Here is a 19195-nt window from a genome sequence, read left to right as displayed (position 1 = left end):
TACATGTGTAAAAGCCAACAAAGTCCTGTTGAAGATATGTGTACTATCTTTGTTCAAGTAAGCTCTTAAAATTAGGAGCATGCTTACGTGTGACTGGTGTATTTTAAACATATGCGCACACAATTTTAAATACCTCGTATGGCTCTTATCTTTGGCTGAACAAAAGGTGCCAAGCTTAGGAGCCTAAATTTAGGGGCACAGTTTTTTTTTCCAATAGTGGCTTCATTATATTCTATCTATGATTGTTAAAAGTAACCTAGATCAATCTGAGTGACATTGACTTGCTCCTGCTTAACTCAATATATTTGCTATCCAACAAAATCCAATAAAAAGATTTGACCTTATTTCTACATACTCAAGTGAACTAACAGAGCAACCACTAATGTCTGTATATGTGCTGAATTTACAGCACACATAATAGTGTAACATTTAAGCTCATTGATTGAGAATATTGACTTAAGTCCTGTTTTTCTCACAATGGATTTGAAGTCTGACATTCAAAACCTGTATGATTGTTAAGGCCAAAGCTAACTCAAATAGCTCTGCTTTCCAGCAAATATATAGGAAGAATGTTTGTAAAGGTTGATTTCTAACCACTCAAATGAATTACACAAAGGAAAATATGTTTTTCCCCTAATAAGTACTTTGAAGTCAATTTTCTAAAGCATTTATTTGGGCAGATAAGTATTTTATTGGATAAAATGATCTGACTGAAAGTTGCCCTCCTGAAATGTGGCTAAAAGAATGGACAAAGTACAGAACATGCATGCTTTCAATAGCACTAAGAAAAGGCACTCCTATGGTCATGTTTAGGTTAGGGAAGGAAAACAGCAAGCATGCATATGATTGTCAAATGTTTGTGCACTATTTTAACCCTACCTCCCCTTTAGCCACTCACAGAAATAGCAAGTGCAATGAATGCAGATGCTTTTAATGCACTGAGTACATTTTCAAAGGACTTCCGAGTGAACAACAGCATAAATGCATGTACTTCAGATTTTTCATGCAGGTCACATATGTGCACACTCCCATATTCACAAGTGAATGTAGGCACAAATAAGTGGACATGTTTGTGTTTGGGGCTTAGTTTGCAACTATGTGCATCATTTGCTATTTATAAATAACGTACGCACGAACATCATGAAGAATGCGAGAATACTTTACACCAGCTATTTAACATGCCAAATTCAAACTTTCTTTGTCTTTTCTTTTACCTGATACATGGTGGGCTAGCTTCTCCCAGTGGGACTAGGAGAGGGAGACGGGGTGGGGAAAAATTGGGAAATCATTATCCTTGCCCAGAAGTTTTTGTCTATAAATATTTTTTGTGGATTTGCCTTTCTGCCTGATTCAAGGTTTGCTTGTGTGCTTTGGGGGGTACCTGTCAGTGAAGAGCACAGCATTTTGGAGAGGGGGTGTGTGTGTGTGTGTGTGTGTGGTGAACTGGGAATACTGGTGCTGACTGGGGAGGCAGTGTGTGTCACTGGGGCAGACTGGGGCAGACTGGGGTGAGTGACTGGCTGGAGAAATAAATTCCAGTATAAGTATAATACATTTATGGATATTCATGGCACAGTGGTTGAGGAGGAAGAGAGAACAAAGAAAGAGGAGGAGAAGGTACCCCTTACAAAGTGTATACAGAATGAAGGAACAGTTCTTGGATCTGTTTGAGGAACAGGTCATGTACAGGTTCAGGTTCAACAAGGAAACATACTATAACTATGCCAGCGGTTAGAAAAGGACATGTACCTTTCCATCCGCAAACACAAAGCCTTGCTATTTCATCTCAAGGTCACTTTGGTCCTGGCCTATTTTGCTATCAACACCTTTCGCACACCTCTAAAGGTCATGACTGTAATAAGCCAGTCTGCTATCTTCATATGTATGAATAATAGGGATGGGCATTCGGGAGAAACAAAATAAGAAATAACATGAAATTTCCTATTTCATTTTGGGTCTTTTCAAAAGGGAACAGTTTAAATTCCATTGGAATTTTGCCCCATTTTAAAAATTGGGGGAAAAAAGTCATCCATCAGACCTAGGTCTAGGGTCTTATATAGGGAATAGGCGTAGCCCTAAAGCAGGGTCCTCGGCCTACGCTCGAGTGCAAAACCAGGTTCTTAGCCTACGGCAAAGGCCTGGGAAGTTTTTTTTTTTTTTTTAAAGTGTAGTAGCAATTGCCACTTTGTGCAGGCTACTCCAAGCCATACACAACTCCTCCCTAAAATGCCTCTGGAATGCTCCTAAGTTATTCAGATACATTTTAGACAGATATAAGATATCCAGCTTATATATAGAGCCAGATAAGTGCCCAGATATTAATTTAGCTGGACAACTTCTGAGATATTCAGCTAAATGCCTCTCAATATTGACTGAGGTATTTTAGTTCTTTGTGCTGCTGCAGCCCTGCGAATGTTTGCTTGGGCAGACAATAACGGCTACTCCGCAGCACTCAGACTGACATCTAGCAGTGCTCAGGTATGGGCACAGGCAGGCATGGTCGGATAGCTACCTGGCTCTACCAGGCCCTACCTGGTTATAGTTGCCCCGCCAGGTGCTGTTACTGGCTAGGCTTCCCAGCCTCCTCACTAGGGTGTCTCCCCTTACCACCCCACTCTCAATCCAGCATGGGTTTCCCTCTCCCAGTAAGGGACCTCTCCACTAAAGTGTCCCAGCCACCCTCCTACAGACTTCAGGCTCTCCTGCCTCTAACTAATATTGACAGTTCCTGTCCCAAAATGCACATGTAGGGAACCTTTGGTTTCCCTAACTAAAAGGAGTGTACAAATTTACTAGGGAGGTGCTGTGTAGAAATAAGTGAGAGAGGTTTGGGTTTTGCTCCCAGTATTGGAACAGCTGATGGTGTGTCTTAGTAGTTTATCATCCCAAAGCAACATCTGTCCTCATGGATTTTTAATTCAGCTTCTGTGAAAGTAGGTTACTTTCTGTCTCTTGCTTGCTAATTTTTCTTAAGTTATGGGAGTTTTCTCAGTTAGATATGAGCCTCCTGTTGACTTGTTTAGCTAGCATCTAAGCTTGTTTTGGACTCTTTTAAGCCAATTTTTGAGAATTTCCTGTTTGAGCCTTGGTATCCCTTTGTAGTGGATCAGTGTGTAAGGGAAGATTCTGGCACACTTCTATTTCTCCTCCAGAGGATAAACATGTCTGGTGACCTGCTGCAGAGGAATTATATTTTTGAATTCTATGTCTTTTTGCACTTTTCCCCCTTTTTGATTTCAAATAATATTTTTGTTCCACTTGGAGCAAATAGCCAATGGGAGGGGTGGTAAGGGGAAATACCATTTTGTTTTTTTCTGTTTTGTTCTGGGGGGCTTTTTCCCCAAGAATTTCCATCCATAGTTAAAAAAAAAAATGAAATAAACATTACAAAAAAAACCAAAACAACAAAACTGGGAAAAAAAAAAAGAAAGAAATGGGGCCTCCCTTGCCCCTCACCCATCCCTCCCATCAAGAAAATTCCAGGGGCCAGAATCCTCCCAGGCCCCCACTTACCAGGTCCAGGGGGAATCCACCGAAGAGGCCTAGGCCCCATTAATGAACTCCAGTGCAATGACCCCAGCGGACGGTGTTAGTTGGTGAAGAAAAGCCAAAGAAAGAAGATGATGAAAAGGAGCTCCAAGGTCCTGGACTGCCTGGGCCTTGGGACCCAGCCTCTGGGTCAGGCCACAGTATCAGGCCTGGGTCTCGGGACCTTGCTTAGGCTAAGGACCAGTCGTCCTGACCCTGCCACTGGGCCGAGCCTTGGTGTCGGTTTTGGGTTCGGGCCGAGGCCCCAGCATTGGGACCAGGCCAGGATGTTGCATTGGATCTGGTAAGTATATGTGGGTTGTCAAGAAATTTCCTGGGTCTGGGCCTTTACTCGGGTCTCAGCCTAAGCCTTGGCATTGGGCCATGGCCTAAGGCGAGACCCCCAGCATCCTGATTGGGCATTGGCCATGGCCCCTTCATCGGGTTGCAGCCTATTCCTAGGTGAGGCCCAGGCTTCAGGCCTTGGCCCTGGCCAAATTTCTGAAGTCAGGCTCTGGCATAGCCTGGGACCCCTGCTTTGGGTCTCTACCTTCTCCCTAGGCGAGGCTCCAGCTTTGGGCCTAATCATAGGTCCGACTGGCAATATTTTTTTTTATAAAATAGTTTTTCAAAACAAAATGCGATTCTGATGAAATTTCATTGGAATTTGACTTGTTCCATTTTGAAAATGACCTGAAACGAAATAGGAAATGTCATCTCATTTCCTATTTTGTTTCTCCCAAATGGCATCCCTAGCTATTGGTACCAGGAACTCAGTTACCAAACCCTGGAGAGATGGGAGTCTTTCATCCAGACAGTAACAAGAATGGGGAGAGATTCATCTGGAGTAAAGGATCCCAGCAAAGTGCGTGAAAGGAAGGAAACTAATGTATACAAAGAAAAGGTAAGAAGAACTTTGTTGCTGCTGCATTAAATGATGCACAAAGGGAGTAAAATGTGCCAACCAGGCACTGCATAAGGAGTTAACGTATTTAAAGAGGATTCTGGAAGAGTATTAAATCTTGGACTAAGTTCTGATAAATTATTGGGACTATATATTCTAACAACCTTCAGTGGGAAGATCTGAGAATTAAATTGGGGACTGATGAAGGATTAAACTATTTTCAATCTAAGGATTTAAAGTAGTTGAATGAATTGAGGAACAGAAGGAATTCAGTATAAATAATTTGCATCCAGACTTTACTAATGAAGTGGAGTCACAAGTTTACTATATCTTTCTGCTGTCTTATTATTTATTGCGCTTGAACTAAGAAACAAAATGAAGTGTAAATGGCATTCAGTCATCTAATCAACTATCAATAAAGAAGTTGGAAGCCACCATTCTTCTCATTGTGAGCTTATTGGATATAGAGAAAGCGTTAATTATCAGTGCTGTATACAAAGGACGGATAAAGGCTTGGTTTTGCAAAAGCAGGGTATAAGACTATTGTTCGTCCCCAAAATTGGAATCCTGGGATCTGAGAGTAAAGCTATCTGGTGGGGTAAAGACTGAGAGACATTGAAGGAGTGTAGTGCAGAGAGAATCCATCCCGCTCAGTGGTTAAACACAATAAACTAACAGTATAGAAACCTTAAAGATAACACTCACAGTTTAAAATCTTTCTTGCTTGGCTTCTAGGGCTTCTCTTTGTGTCCTTATGAAATTCGCTAATATCCACCCCCTCCCAGCAGGCCCTCCTCTTCTCCCATTGGGGCCAATGCAATACAGTGTGCTCAGCCGAGCGCATTGGTTAACCCGTGGTTGGACGTGGGTTTTGGATGTGCGTGCACAACCCCTTATTCTATAAAAGATTAGCACATCCACTGCATGCGTCCAACCCCCCACAAAGCTAATAGCAAATGTTGCTTACCTGATGTAACAGGTGTTCTCACAGGACAGCAGGATGTTAGTCCTCACAAATGGGTGACATCGAGGATGGAGCCCACCACGGAAAACTTCTGTCAAAGTTTAAACAGAACTTTGACTGGCCCCTACTGGGCATGCCCAGCAAGGCACTGACCCTGCAGCCAGCAGGGGTCTCCCTTCAGTCTGATTTTCAAAGCTACAGGCAGTGCCTAAAAAGTAAAAACAAAACGAACCCAACACCGCGGGGTGGCGGGCGGGTTTCGTGAGGACTAACATCCTGCTGTCCTGTGAGAACACCTGTTACATCAGGTAAGCAACATTTGCTTTCTCACAGGACAAGCAGGATGGTTGTCCTCACAAATGGGTGAGTACCGAGCTGAGGATGTCCTGACTTGCACCAAATGCACCCAACGACGTGCAACAGGCAGTACAAGTGGGGTGGAATTTGAGAAAGGGCATCCGCACCCTACCGGGAAGGTGGAAGGGTGTTGGTACATCAGGTTGGAAAAAGGTTACGCAAGACAGATTGGCCGAAGATGGAGTCCTGTCTTCCAGCTTTGTCCAAACAATAGTGGGCTGCAAAGGTATGGAGAGAACTCCAGGTTGCAGCCCTGCAGATGTCAGGAAGCGGCACCGATCGAAGGTGTGCCACTGACGTCGCCATGGCCCTCACAGAGTGTGCTTTGACACGGTCTTGGAAAGGAATGCCAGCCTGCTCATAGCAGAAAGAAATGCAGTCCGCCAACCAGGAGGAAAGAGCCTGCTTACCCACAGGTTGTCCTAACTTGTTAGGATGGAAAGAGACGAATAATTGAGTGCTCTTCCTGTGAGAAACTGTACGGTCTAGGTAAAAGGCTAGAGCTCGTTTACAGTCTAGGGTATGCAGGGTCTGTTCTCCAGAGTTGGAATGGGGCCTGGGAAAAAAGATAGGTAGTATGATGGATTGATTGATATGAAACTCAGAAACTACCTTAGGTAAAAATTTAGGGTGAGTGCGGAGTACCGCCCGGTCCTGCAGGAGTTTAGTGTAAGGCGGATAGGTAACTAGGGCCTGTAATTCACTAACCCTGCGAGCTGAAGTGATAGCCAAAAGGAATAACACTTTCCATGTGAGATACTTTAACTCACAGGAGTGCAGAGGTTCGAAAGGAGGTTTCATGAGACGACCAAGAACCAGATTAAGGTCCCAGGATGGGGCCGGAGGCCGTAAGGGTGGCTTCAGATGGAGCAAGCCTTTAAGAAAACGTGTTACTAGGGGTTGTACTGAAATAGGGACACCCTGTACACCTTTATGGAAGGCGGCTACCGCACTGACATGCATCCTAATGGAAGAGGTTTTAAGACCTGATTCAGAGAGATGCCATAAATAGTCCAAGAATTTGGAAATTGGACAGGAAAGGGGATCAAGGGACTGAGAAGTGCACCATGATGTGTACCTTTTCCATTTGTATGAGTAAGACTTTCTTGTGGAAGGCTTTCGTGAAGCTATCAGGACTCGAGAAACGGAATCTGAAAGGTTGAAAGGCTGAAGGACTAACCTTTCAACATCCATGCCGTCAGGGACAAGGCTTGGAGGTTGGGATGGAGGAGGCATCCGTCGTTTTGAGTGAGCAGATGCGGGTCCTTTCCCAGAGGAATGTGCCTGCGGATGGAGAGATCCTGGAGTATTGGAAACCATACTTGGCGTGGCCAGTAAGGTGCTATCAGGATCATGGTTTCCTCCGTCCTGGCGTAGCTTCACGAGAGTCTTTGACACAAGAGGAAGTGGGGGGAATGCGTAGAGCAGACCGGTTGTCCACTTGAGGGAGAATGCATCCCTCGGCTGAGAGTTCTGGCTCCGAATGAGAGAGCAGTAATCGTCCACTTTGTGGTTCTGAGGGGACGCAAAGAGGTCTATGCGGGGAGAACCCCACTTGTGAAACAGAGAGGTCGCTATCAGAGGATCGAGTGACCACTCGTGCGGTCGGAAGACACGGCTCAGCCGGTCTGCCAATACATTGTCTACTCCCGGCAGGTAAGTGGCCCTGAGGTACATAGAGTGGGAGAGGGCTTCCGCCCAGATCTGCGCAGCTTCCTGACACAGAAGGAAGGAGCCTGTGCCTCCCTGCTTGTTTATGTACCACATGGCCACTTGGTTGTCCGTCTGGATTAAGATTATCTGATGAAAGAGATGATCTTTGAAAGTGCGGAGCGCATAGCGGATTGCTCGAAGTTCCAGGAAATTGATCTGGTGTTCGGCTTCCTCGTTGGACCATAACCCTTGGGTTTGAAAATTGTCCACATGGGCCCCCCAACCGATGTGGGAAGCGTCGGTGGTTAGGATAACTTGCGGATCCGGTGGAAGAAAGGGTAAGCCCTGAAGGAGGTTGACCTGAGTCGTCCACCAAGTTAAGGATAGGCGCAGCGCTTGTGTGACTGTGATTATGGAGGACAGAGGCTGAAAAGCTTGAATCCATTGTTGTCGTAGAGTCCATTGTGTTACCCTCATGGCTAGTCTGGTCATGGGAGTGACTTGAACCGAGGATGCCATGTGTCCTAGGAGAACTAGGAATTGGCGAGCTGTGGCAGTGTCTTGAGATTGGAGCTGGTGAGCTAGGGACATGAGAGTTTGGACCCGTTGTAGCGGAAGGTAGGCCTTTGCCTGTAAGGTGTCCAAGTCTGCCCCAATGAAAGATAAGGTTTGAGATGGGACGAAGCAAGATTTCTCGTAATTGACAAGAAACCCTAAGGAAAGGAGTGTGTTGATTGTCAATTGTAGGGAGGACCGGGCAATCTGAGGGGTGGAGGCCCTGATCAGCCAGTCGTCCAGATAGGGGTATACGTGGACACCTTCCTTCCTGAGGAATGCTGCTACAACTACGAGGCATTTGGTGAAGACCCGTGGAGCAGATGCCAGACCGAAAGGCAGTACTCGGTATTGATAATGGTCGCGGCCTACGAGAAACCGCAGATATTTGCGATGGGATTGTGTTATCGCAATATGGGTATAAGCTTCCTTGAGGTCGAGGGAGCATAGCCAATCCCCTTTCTGCAGCAGAGGGAGTAACGTGCCCAGGGTTACCATCTTGAACTTTTCTTTTTGCAGATACTTGTTGAGGGCTCGAAGGTCTAAAATTGGACGTAGCCCTCCTGATTTCTTTGGAATTAGGAAGTATCTGGAATAGAATCCCTTGCCTCGTTGAGAGGGAGGAACGAGTTCTATAGCATTTGATTGCAGAAGAAGAGATACTTCCTGTTGTAATTGAGCCAAATGGCTGGATAGACTCCACGCTTGAAGCGGCGGGGAGTCTGCCGGAAGAGTTATGAAATTGAGGTGGTAACCCTGTGCGATAATCGCCAGCACCCACTGGTCTGAGGTAATCCGTATCCAATGCTGTAGAAAGTGGCACAGACGACCCCCTACAGGGATGTGGGGGAGTGGGATATGGCATGTGCTCCGAGTCGGGAAGTCAAAGGCCTGCCGCAGGCCCGGGGGGTGGGGCTACAGCAGGTCTTTGTTTCCGAGGTTGGCGTGGCTGAGGTCTGGTGGAGGATCGAGCCGGACGAGGCCTAGTCGACGGAGGGTAATAACGACGTGGCCGAAAGAATGACTTTTTGGAGTCCTTCTTAGGTGGTGGTTTGGAGGATACCTCAGATGGAACAGACGAAAGTTGTTTCAACGTCTCGTGGTGATCCTTCAATTCCGCCACAATTTGTTGAATCTGTTCTCCGAACAGATTATCCCCTAAGCAGGGTAAATCGGCTAGACGATCCTGAACCTCTGGGCGAAGGTTGGATGATTTTAACCAAGCCCAACGTCTGGCTGAGATGGCAGTAGCTGAGACTTTCGTGGAAGCATCGAAGATATCGTAGGCCGTTCGGATCTCGTGCTTCCCAGCTTCAAATCCTTTGTGAAGGAGGGCTTGAAGCTGTGGCTGGTATTGGTCCGGTAAGGTGTCAGCGTAGTCCTGCATTTGTTTAAGGATAGCTCTGTTGTACTGAGTCATATAAAGTTGGTATGAAGCTATACGAGATATCAACATAGCCCCATGATACACTTTCCTTCCCACACTATCAAGAAATTGGTTGTCCTTGATAGGGGGAGTGGAAGAGTGTGGCTTTAAACGCTTGGCTTTCTTTTGCGCAGACTCAACTACAACAGAGCGATGATCCAGTTGAGACTTCTGAAATCCTGGTGCTGACTGAACGAGGTAGGTTGAGTCAGCTTTTTTATTGACTGGTGACACAGATGAAGGTGATTCCCAGTTTTTCTTTAAAAGATCCAGAAATACTTGGTGAATGGGGATGGAAGCGATGATCTTGGGGGCATCCAGAAATTGGAGCAGCTCCATCATTTGGTGCCTGTCATCGGTCTCAGATTGCAGCTGAAAAGGCACAACTTCTGACATCTCCTTTACAAAATTTATAAAGGAGAGATCTTCAGGAGGAGATCGTTTTCTACTCTCTGTAGGAGATGGTGGGGATGGTAAATCTGTATCTGAAGATGAATCATCACCCCAGGTATCATAAGGATCATGTAAGGTTTGCTGTCCTGAAGGACCTGGTAGAGGATCCAAAGGCATCGATGGAACCGGTGCTGCAAGCGGAACAGTGAACGGCATCGAGGGCTTCGGGGCCACCGATGGAATCGGTGCCGATCTTGGAATCGATGGAGCCGAAGGATAAATCGGTGGAAAGGTATGTGAAGGCACCGATGGAACGACACCGGACGGAGGAATCCGGAACGGTGTTTCTCCTGTCGATGAATGTCCTTCCGGAGATGATGGTGTAGTCGGTGCTAATGAAATCACCGATGGAAGGGCGCGCATAAGTGCCTCCATACGATTTAGTATCGGTGCCAACGCTTCCACTATAGGCTCGGTGGTCGGTTCCATCCTCGGTGGCAGAGTCGGTGCTGAGGTCGGTGCCTGAGGCGGTGCCGGAATCGGTGCCGGAGGCGGTGCCGGTGGAGGCTGGAATCTTCGCATCGCATTCTCGATGGCCTCCTGGACCAGCCGGTCCAGTTCTGCCCGGAGACCAGGGGTAAGCATACCCGGCTCGACGGGAGAGGGAGGCTGAGGCAGGGCCGGAGGGACCACCGTAACCGGTGGGATCACGGCCCCCGCACCCCGGGAGGGTGAGGGTTTCCTCGGTGCCTGCGAACGAGACGTGGACGGTGCCAGGTCCGACCGAGGCTTTTTCTTCGGTGGCTCGGCCTGTTCAGAGGTCGATGGTTGCGGATCCTCGACGGGCCGAGACTTGTGCCGTCGATGGCGATGCTTATCCTTCCGATCTCCTCGGTCATCCGGGGAGGGGACAGGAGTCGACGGCCGAGAAGTCATCGATGGTGGACGGTCACCGGCGGGTTGGCGATGGTGGTGCAACTTCGACGGTGCCGGTTCCGATGACGTCGATGCTATCGATGGCGTTGGGGTGGGTGCATGGAAGAGGAGCCCCATCTTCTCCATCCTGGCCTTGCGACCCTTAGGTGTCATTAGGGCACATTTGGTGCAAGTCAGGACATCATGCTCACTACCCAAACATAAAACACAAACCCTATGGGGGTCAGTGATGGACATAGTCCGGGTACAATCCGGACATCGACGGAACCCCGTCGCCATGGCTTAAGGCCAAATTTAGGCGCGGGCTCAGTAAGTTCCCACAGGCCTCAAGGGCCAAAATCGACGGCCGCCGATTAAAAAAGGGAAAAAACTTACCGGTTTCCGCGAAAGTGACAAAAATTTGTCGAAGGGAGACCCCTGAGGGGCAAATTTTCTTCGGATAGAAAAATACCGAATTCCTGTCAGGAACGTGGTAAGAGAGCTCCTTTCACCGCGTGGCAACTGCTGCGCGGAAAAAAGAAGACTCAAGGGAGACCCCTGCTGGCTGCAGGGTCAGTGCCTTGCTGGGCATGCCCAGTAGGGGCCAGTCAAAGTTCTGTTTAAACTTTGACAGAAGTTTTCCGTGGTGGGCTCCATCCTCGATGTCACCCATTTGTGAGGACAACCATCCTGCTTGTCCTGTGAGAAAATGCTCATCACAAGCAAATGCATGTTGATGAGGCTATTAGCTATTCCCCCCGATTGAAAATAAATGTGCAGCCACATTTTTATCCTCTGAAACTAATGCCTGCTCTGATTTCTGATTAGACAAAGTTAAAACTAACTAATCACCATTCACTCACTCCATTCACACCATTAAAAATCAAACATCAAAAGACAATGTGACACAGTGTTGAACAGTGCAGATGAATTCAGTCCCTGTGAAGAGACGGGACAGACTTAACCCCATATAAATAAAAGATGAGACGGGTGGATTTATAAAGAATGTTTTCTGAAAAATTCATATAAAAGTTATTTGTGCACTCTGGGGTAATTTTATTGTGTATTGGAGGATAGTTGGGTAAGAACAAACACACTATGATATATTGGAACATGTATTGTGTCACATTGTCTTTTGATGTTTGATTTTTAATGGTGTGAATGGAGTGAGTGAATGGTGATTAGATAGTTTTAACTTTGTCTAGTGAGAGTTATGTTTTTATATTAATAAAAATGTGTTTTGCATGATACTATTGTATTCTGCAAAAGATTCTCTTATTGTGTATATTGTCATTTAAATTAGAGAAAATTATTGATAACATATCCCTGGTTTTTGTTTGCTCTGATTTCTGAGCAGCCCAAAAAAAGTACAAACAAGCAGAAAATACTGCTTTTCTGTACTTCCTCTGAATTAATGTTGTGGCTATATTAAGTCAGCAGAACCAAAAGGACCAAAAAGTTAAAAAAAAAATATGCTGGCAGGAAAAGGGATGCTCAATTAACGAGCATCCTAACCCGCTGACAGCCACCTCTCCTGGATGCATGATCGAATATTTGAACAAGGGAGTCACACTGCCAAGGAGGGCCTGGGACAAATGTTTGACCCTAGCCCTCCTTGGCAGCAGCCGCCCAGGAGAGGTGGCTGGGTGGCGTTAGGATAGTGGGTGGTCAACACCGAGCGCCCGTTTTCCGCACAGAGAGGCTTCTAGGAAAAGTAAAAAGTCATGGGATAGATGGCGATGTCCTTTCGTGGATTGCAAACTGGCTAAAAGACAGGAAACAGAGAGTAGGATTAAATGGGCAATTTTCTCAGTGGAAGGGAGTGGACAGTGGAGTGCCTCAGGGATCTGTATTGGGACCCTTACTTTTCAATATATTTATAAATGACCTGGAAAGAAATACGACGAGTGAGATAATCAAATTTGCAGATGACACAAAGTTGTTCAGAGTAGTTAAATCACAAGCAGATTGTGATAAATTGCAGGAAGACCTTGTGAGACTGGAAAATTGGGCATCCAAATGGCAGATGAAATTTAATGTGGATAAGTGCAAGGTGATGCATATAGGGAAAAATAACCCATGCTATAATTACACAATGTTGGGTTCCATATTAGGTGCTACAACCCAAGAAAGAGATCTAGGTGTCATAGTGGATAACACATTGAAATTGTCGGTACAGTTTGCTGCGGCAGTCAAAAAAGCAAACAGAATGTTGGGAATTATTAGAAAGGGAATGGTGAATAAAACGGAAAATGTCATAATGCCTCTGTATCGCTCCATGGTGAGACCGCACCTTGAATACTGTGTTCAATTCTGGTCGCCGCATCTCAAAAAAGATATAATTGCGATGGAGAAGGTACAGAGAAGGGCTACCAAAATGATAAGGGGAATGGAACAACTCTCCTATGAGGAAAGACTAAAGAGGTTAGGACTTTTCAGCTTGGAGAAGAGACGACTGAGGGGGGATATGATAGAGGTGTTTAAAATCATGAGAGGTCTAGAACGGGTAGATGTGAATCGGTTATTTACTCTTTCGGATAGTAGAAAGACTAGGGGGCACTCCATGAAGTTAGCATGGGGCACATTTAAAACTAATCGGAGAAAGTTCTTTTTTACTCAACGCACAATTAGACTCTGGAATTTGTTGCCGGAGGATGTGGTTAGTGCAGTTAATATAGCTGTGTTTAAAAAAGGATTGGATAAGCTCTTGGAAGAGAAGTCTATTACCTGCTATTAAGTTCACTTAGGGGGTAATTTTCAAAGGCGTTACGCGCATAAATGTAACTACTATTGTAGCAATTTTCAAAAGCCATTTACTCACGTAAAGTGCACTTATGCGAATAAATCCTATGGACGATTCAATGGCATATATTGTAGCAATTTTCAAAAGCCCACTTACTCGAGTAAAGTGCATTTACATGCGTAAAACCCAGATTTACGCATGTAAATGCTTTTTAAAATCCGCCCCTTAGAGAATAGCCACTGCCATTAGCAATGGTTACATGGAATAGTTTTTGGGTACTTGCCAGGTTCTTATGGCCTGGATTGGCCACTGTTGGAAACAGGATGCTGGGCTTGATGGACCCTTGGTCTGACCCAGTATGGCATTTTCTTATGTTCTTATGTTCTTACATCGGCCCCATTGTCTGTCTCCCCTAACCTGTGTGTATATTCACTCACAGGCAGGGAGCTAGAGGGCAGTTCATAGAGGCTAGGGGCCTTGCTCTGTGCTTGCAGCATGGGAAGCAATAAGAAGCGGGGAAGGGGTGGAATAGCACTCTGACAGCAGCAAAGTGGTTGCAAAGTGGTAGGACCATATATGCTCCTGTCCGGGTTTACAATATTATTTTCTCATCATTAGCTACCCATACAGTGGTAGATCAAGGTCAAGATCCTTACTCCAATTCACAGATTATTGAGTCTAACTGAAATTGTTAAGATCTGCTGAGCAGAATTTTTATACATATCCTCAACACAGCAAGTTTGGCTAGCCGAGTCATGTTAAAAGTGAGGAGGTCACTAGTTCACAATTGCTCTCCCAGGGGCATAGAGAGCTGAACTATGTTGAGAAACTTTTAAGAGGCAAATTAAAACTCTGCTTTTTTGACAGGCATTTGAGACAAGAAAATTAATAAACACCAAAGCTCTGTTCTCCTAATTACATTCTTTCATGCTTTTTTTTTTTTTTTTTTTAAATAAAGAAATAAACAGTATATGGCAGCTGGTTACGTGATCAAAAATGCCGGCTGATATTTCTAGGAATTAGCGAATCGGCACTGTTTTTGGTAATTGGATAAAGCAATCATGTACCAACAAGTATTAACTGATTAAGTGATGATATAATATCTGTTTATTTTTTTATGATGTTATGTTTTAAATTGATTTTGTATGTTTCAGTTGAATATCGCCTAGAACTAGGGATAGAGTGGTTCAGGAATTTTTCAAATAAATGAATAATTTATAGCTGAGATGTGAAATTTTGCCTGTGTGAGATAGGAAAATAGAAACTTCTACCCACTAAAAGCACAAAAGTCAATAAAAGGTATCCAAGTAGCCTCAGCTGTCACCCAAACCACATTAAAGATCTGTGATCTATAGAGAAACAGTTCAATACCATCACACATGCTTAAATGAAAGGACAAGAAGCAGACACCTTACTTTAATCCACAAGGCCTTCATTAAGCAAGGTCACTTTGCCAAACAGATAGAGAGAGAAATGAAACATACACTATAAATATCCTATAAAATTTTACTGCAATAAAAGAAAAAGAGCCAACGTGATCATGTGCCTCTTGTCATCAACAATTCTATGTTATAAACACTTCTGGAACATTATTAAAGAACTCCACAAATAGTGAAATTGATCTATGCAAAATATTATTCCCCAAACCACCAATTATAGCCTCTAAATACGGTTTAGGATTTTCAGGGAATTGTACTTGGCTAATCTCTTGTCACCTGATGGTGTGTATGTGTGTGTGTGCGCGCTAGGGAAATATGTGTTCACATTACTGGCAGATCTGAGTCTCTTTTGCTGCCAGTAGATACAGTAGCGCAGTGATTTCCACAGTTTTCATATCAGAAGCACAATATCCAGCAAAGTGGGATTAGATATGGAACAGCAATAGCAAGTAATGCAGAAACTTCAACCACATATGAAGAGAAACTACCACACAAACATAAGATAATTAAGCTATACAAAAATACAGATAATTTACCTGCAACTCCATTAATGTAATGTGCCTTGGTGGATGGGAAAATATGCCTAAAGCAATCTTTCTAGGGAAGATCAAATGAGCTCTTTGTGCAAGGATGAACCACAGGAAATTCACAACACCAGTTTAACAAGTCATCCCACTTATTGAAAAGTAGTTTACCAAACAGGTCCATTCACTTTATGACAGTGTTGATAAATGGCAATGAAATGACTATTTAAAAACACACAGGAGACAAAAACAAGGGGAACTGGATATAGAAAGTAATGGCATAAATCAAGACAAGATTTAGAACACATTATGAGATGTATTCATTCAAGGCGGATTGCAATATACTAGAATAACAGCATACAATCAGGTCAGTCACAGCTTTACAATAAAGTAAGGAGCACAGACTAAATTTACTAGTATATAAATCCACAGTAATGATTAAACATAAAAACCCAAAAAATGTAAAAGTGGTATAAAATTATAGCACCAATTAGCAATAATCAAAGAAACGAGAACAAATTGTTACGGATGCACAAGGGTAAAAATTTTGTTTTGTTTTTTAATTTCATTTTTAGGGAGTTTTTTTCCTGAATTTCCTTTCGATTAATGTTTATTTCATTTTCTTTATATTACAAAATGAAATAAACATTTAAACAAATGCATAAGAAAAGAAACAGGGCTTCCTGAGGCAGCGTGTCCCCACTATTCATCCATCCCACTTGGAAAAAGTTTGGGATCAGGATCCTCCTGACTCCCACTTACCTGGTCTAGGGGGGGATCAGTAGATGAGGCCAAGAATCAGCCTTACAAAGACCTAGGCTGTGGTAGGTCACTGTGACCTTGACTAAAACCCTAAGCAAAGCCCAGGCTTCGAGGCCTGGTCCCAACGCCTTGACCTAGGCCTGATAACGGAGCCTAGACCAGATGCCGGTGCCTCGGACTTGGCCTGGGCCAAGGCCTGGACCCAGGCCTTGAGATCGGGTCCCATCAACTTGGCCTCAGGTTAGGCCAAGACCCAGGCCCAATGATGGAACCCGGTCTGGAGACTGGTGCCTCGGCATGGACCTAGAACTAGAACAAGGCCTTGGCCCAGACCCTAGGGCCCAGTTTAGAGGCCAAGTCCTGAAGCTGGGGCATTAGCCCAGACCCAGGCTCAATGTTGGAGCCTCGGCCTTGACCTAGGCCCAGGCTCAGAAGCCGGAGCCTAGGCCTCATAGCATCGTCCTCTTATTTCTTCTTCTTTAAAATGACGGCATCCACTGGGGATGCACCAGAGTTAATTAATCTGGACACAGGCACGATGCTATGGCCTCAGCCTTAGCCCAGTCTGAGAGGCTGGAGCCCAGAACTTGCTTCATCGTTTTCTATAAAAGCACAGCATCTACTTGGAACATGATGGACTTAACTCCAGTTGAGGGCACCATTTTGGTGCACAGTAGTTAAAATGAACCGCCATACAACAAAATTATGACCTCCAATGAAGAAGGAGATGCCATAGTTAATTAACTATGGCCAGGAGCAGTTATATAACGAGGCAGGGTTAGGCAGCCGCTTCAGGTGGAAGAATTTTAAGGCAAAAAATGCTCTCTGAAAATTGCCTTGCAGCATCTGCCTCAGTGGCTCACATGAATCGATTTCCAGAGTGCAAATCATGACGTTGATTAACCTTTGCACGGTTAATGCAACTCCAACATTGCTCTCTGCTTCAACAGCAAGGGGAAGTGTGGAAAAGAGGATTTGCATTCACATAACTACCAACAAGGACTGAACTTCACAATCTGGTTAAACAAATAAGCATGGGGGTAGCTTGCTTATTACGGCGGTTACTACCCTAAACCAATTAAGCCTGATACATCACTTTGAATGCATAAACAGTGTTGCTCTCTGCTTCTAGGCAGGGGGAAATGTGGAAAAGAGGATTTGCTTTCAGACAACAACCAACAAGGACTGAACTTCACAATCTGGGTAAACAAATAAGCATGAGCGTAGCTTGCTTATTACGGCAGTTACTACCCTAAATCAATTAAGCCTGATACATCACTTTGAATGCATTATATGGCGTTGCTCTCTACTTCAACGGCAGGGGGAAATGTGGAAAACAGGATTTACATTCAGACTACATCCAACAAGGCATTGATCTGTGCAGTCGGGGTAAATAAGCATTGGGGTAGCTTGCTTGATGCGGCAGTTACTATCCTTAACCATTAAGCCTTATGCTCACCTTTGATGCAACTCCAACATTATTCTCTGTATCAATGACAGGAGAGGACAGGAAATTTGAATCAAACAGTTACTAACAAGGGCCTGAACTTGATGGTTGATGAAACAGATAAGTATGGGAAAATAAGTGTGGGAGCTTGCTGGGCAGACTGAATGGACTGATTGGTCTTTTTCTGCTGTTATTTCTATGTTTCTATGTTTAAAACTGAGAGGTTACAGTTCCACATCACCACAGCAGCACGCAGGCTCACCAGTTTGTTGTGATGTAGGCTCAATGAAGGACTGCAGCATGCGGGCTGAAAGCAGTGAAGATACAACTGCTCTACTCCCCATGATGAAGTCGCACTGCCGCCTGCAGTCTGAGCTGTGCACTAGGGATGTGCATCGTTTTTTTTGACGAATTAAAATATCATACGATATTTCCTAATTTGTCATGTATCGGTAAAACCGATAAACGATCACATTTTCCATGAATTTTTGCCACAAAACAAAAAAAATACCAAATCGCAGGAATACAAACTTTTCCCGTGGCTACACAAAAACAAAAGCAGAAACGATTGCCGGCACGATGCACATCTCTACTGTGCACTGCCTGAGTGCTGTCCCACAGGATAAAAAGCTGAGCAAGCCATTATTATTTTTAAAATGTTAGTGGGCGGCTCAGCTTAGGTTCCAAAATGTTGCTGTTGTTCAGCGGGGACCTCAAGGAAAGTAACAGAAGTAAAGCAGAAGTTGCTGATGCCTGGACTCGGGGAAGGAGGTGGAACCTTGGGAATGTGACTGGATGGGAAAATCGCGTGGAGGCAGTGTCTAGCATCATTGCAGACAGACAGCTGGGGCAGATTAGGGCAGCAACCAGTAGGAAGCAGAGCAGGAGACTTGCAAGGCAGTGAGCCGGTGACAAACCCCTATTGAAGCCTCTTGAATTTGGTCAAATGGCAATCTAGCCCCTCCTCATTCCTGGAGAGCAGAAAGATAGAAAGACACTGGTTTGGGATGAAGAAGTGACAGTGACTGAGAGAGAGAGACTGATCTAGGAGGAAGATGTGATAGTGACTGATGAGAGCAAGAGAGACTGAAATGGGGAGAAATGACAGTGAAAGGGGAGAAAGAGACTGGTTTGGGGGGAGGGGTGACAGTGATTGAGCAAGAGAAACGAAAGGATCAAGGAGGGAGGGGTGACAGTGACCATGAGAGCAAGACATTGATCTGAGAGGAGGGGTTACAGTGACTGAGAACAAGAGAGAGAGACTGATCTGGGAGGAGGGGTGATAGCAACTGGTGAGAGAGAGACCTTTTTGGGGAGAGTGGATGAAACATGAGTGAGCAGTATTATTTTTTGGAAGGACTTGCTAAGTGGTTGCTGTGGGCACCACCAGCATCACCTATCCTGCTGTGATTTGAAAAGAAGCAAGACTGCAGCAGACTCCATCCCATTGTGGCCTGAAGGTATGTGGAGGCCCTGAGGGCAAGAATGTGTATGTGTGTGTGCATACATGTGAGAGAGCAAGAGCCTGTGTGCATATGTATGTGCAAGAGAGTGTGAACCTGTATGTATGTGTGTGTGTGTGAAA

The sequence above is a fragment of the Rhinatrema bivittatum genome, chromosome 1 (genome assembly GCF_901001135.1).
Source record: "Rhinatrema bivittatum chromosome 1, aRhiBiv1.1, whole genome shotgun sequence".
NCBI lineage: Eukaryota > Metazoa > Chordata > Amphibia > Gymnophiona > Rhinatrematidae > Rhinatrema > Rhinatrema bivittatum.
Note: the sequence above shows the minus strand (reverse complement) of the source record.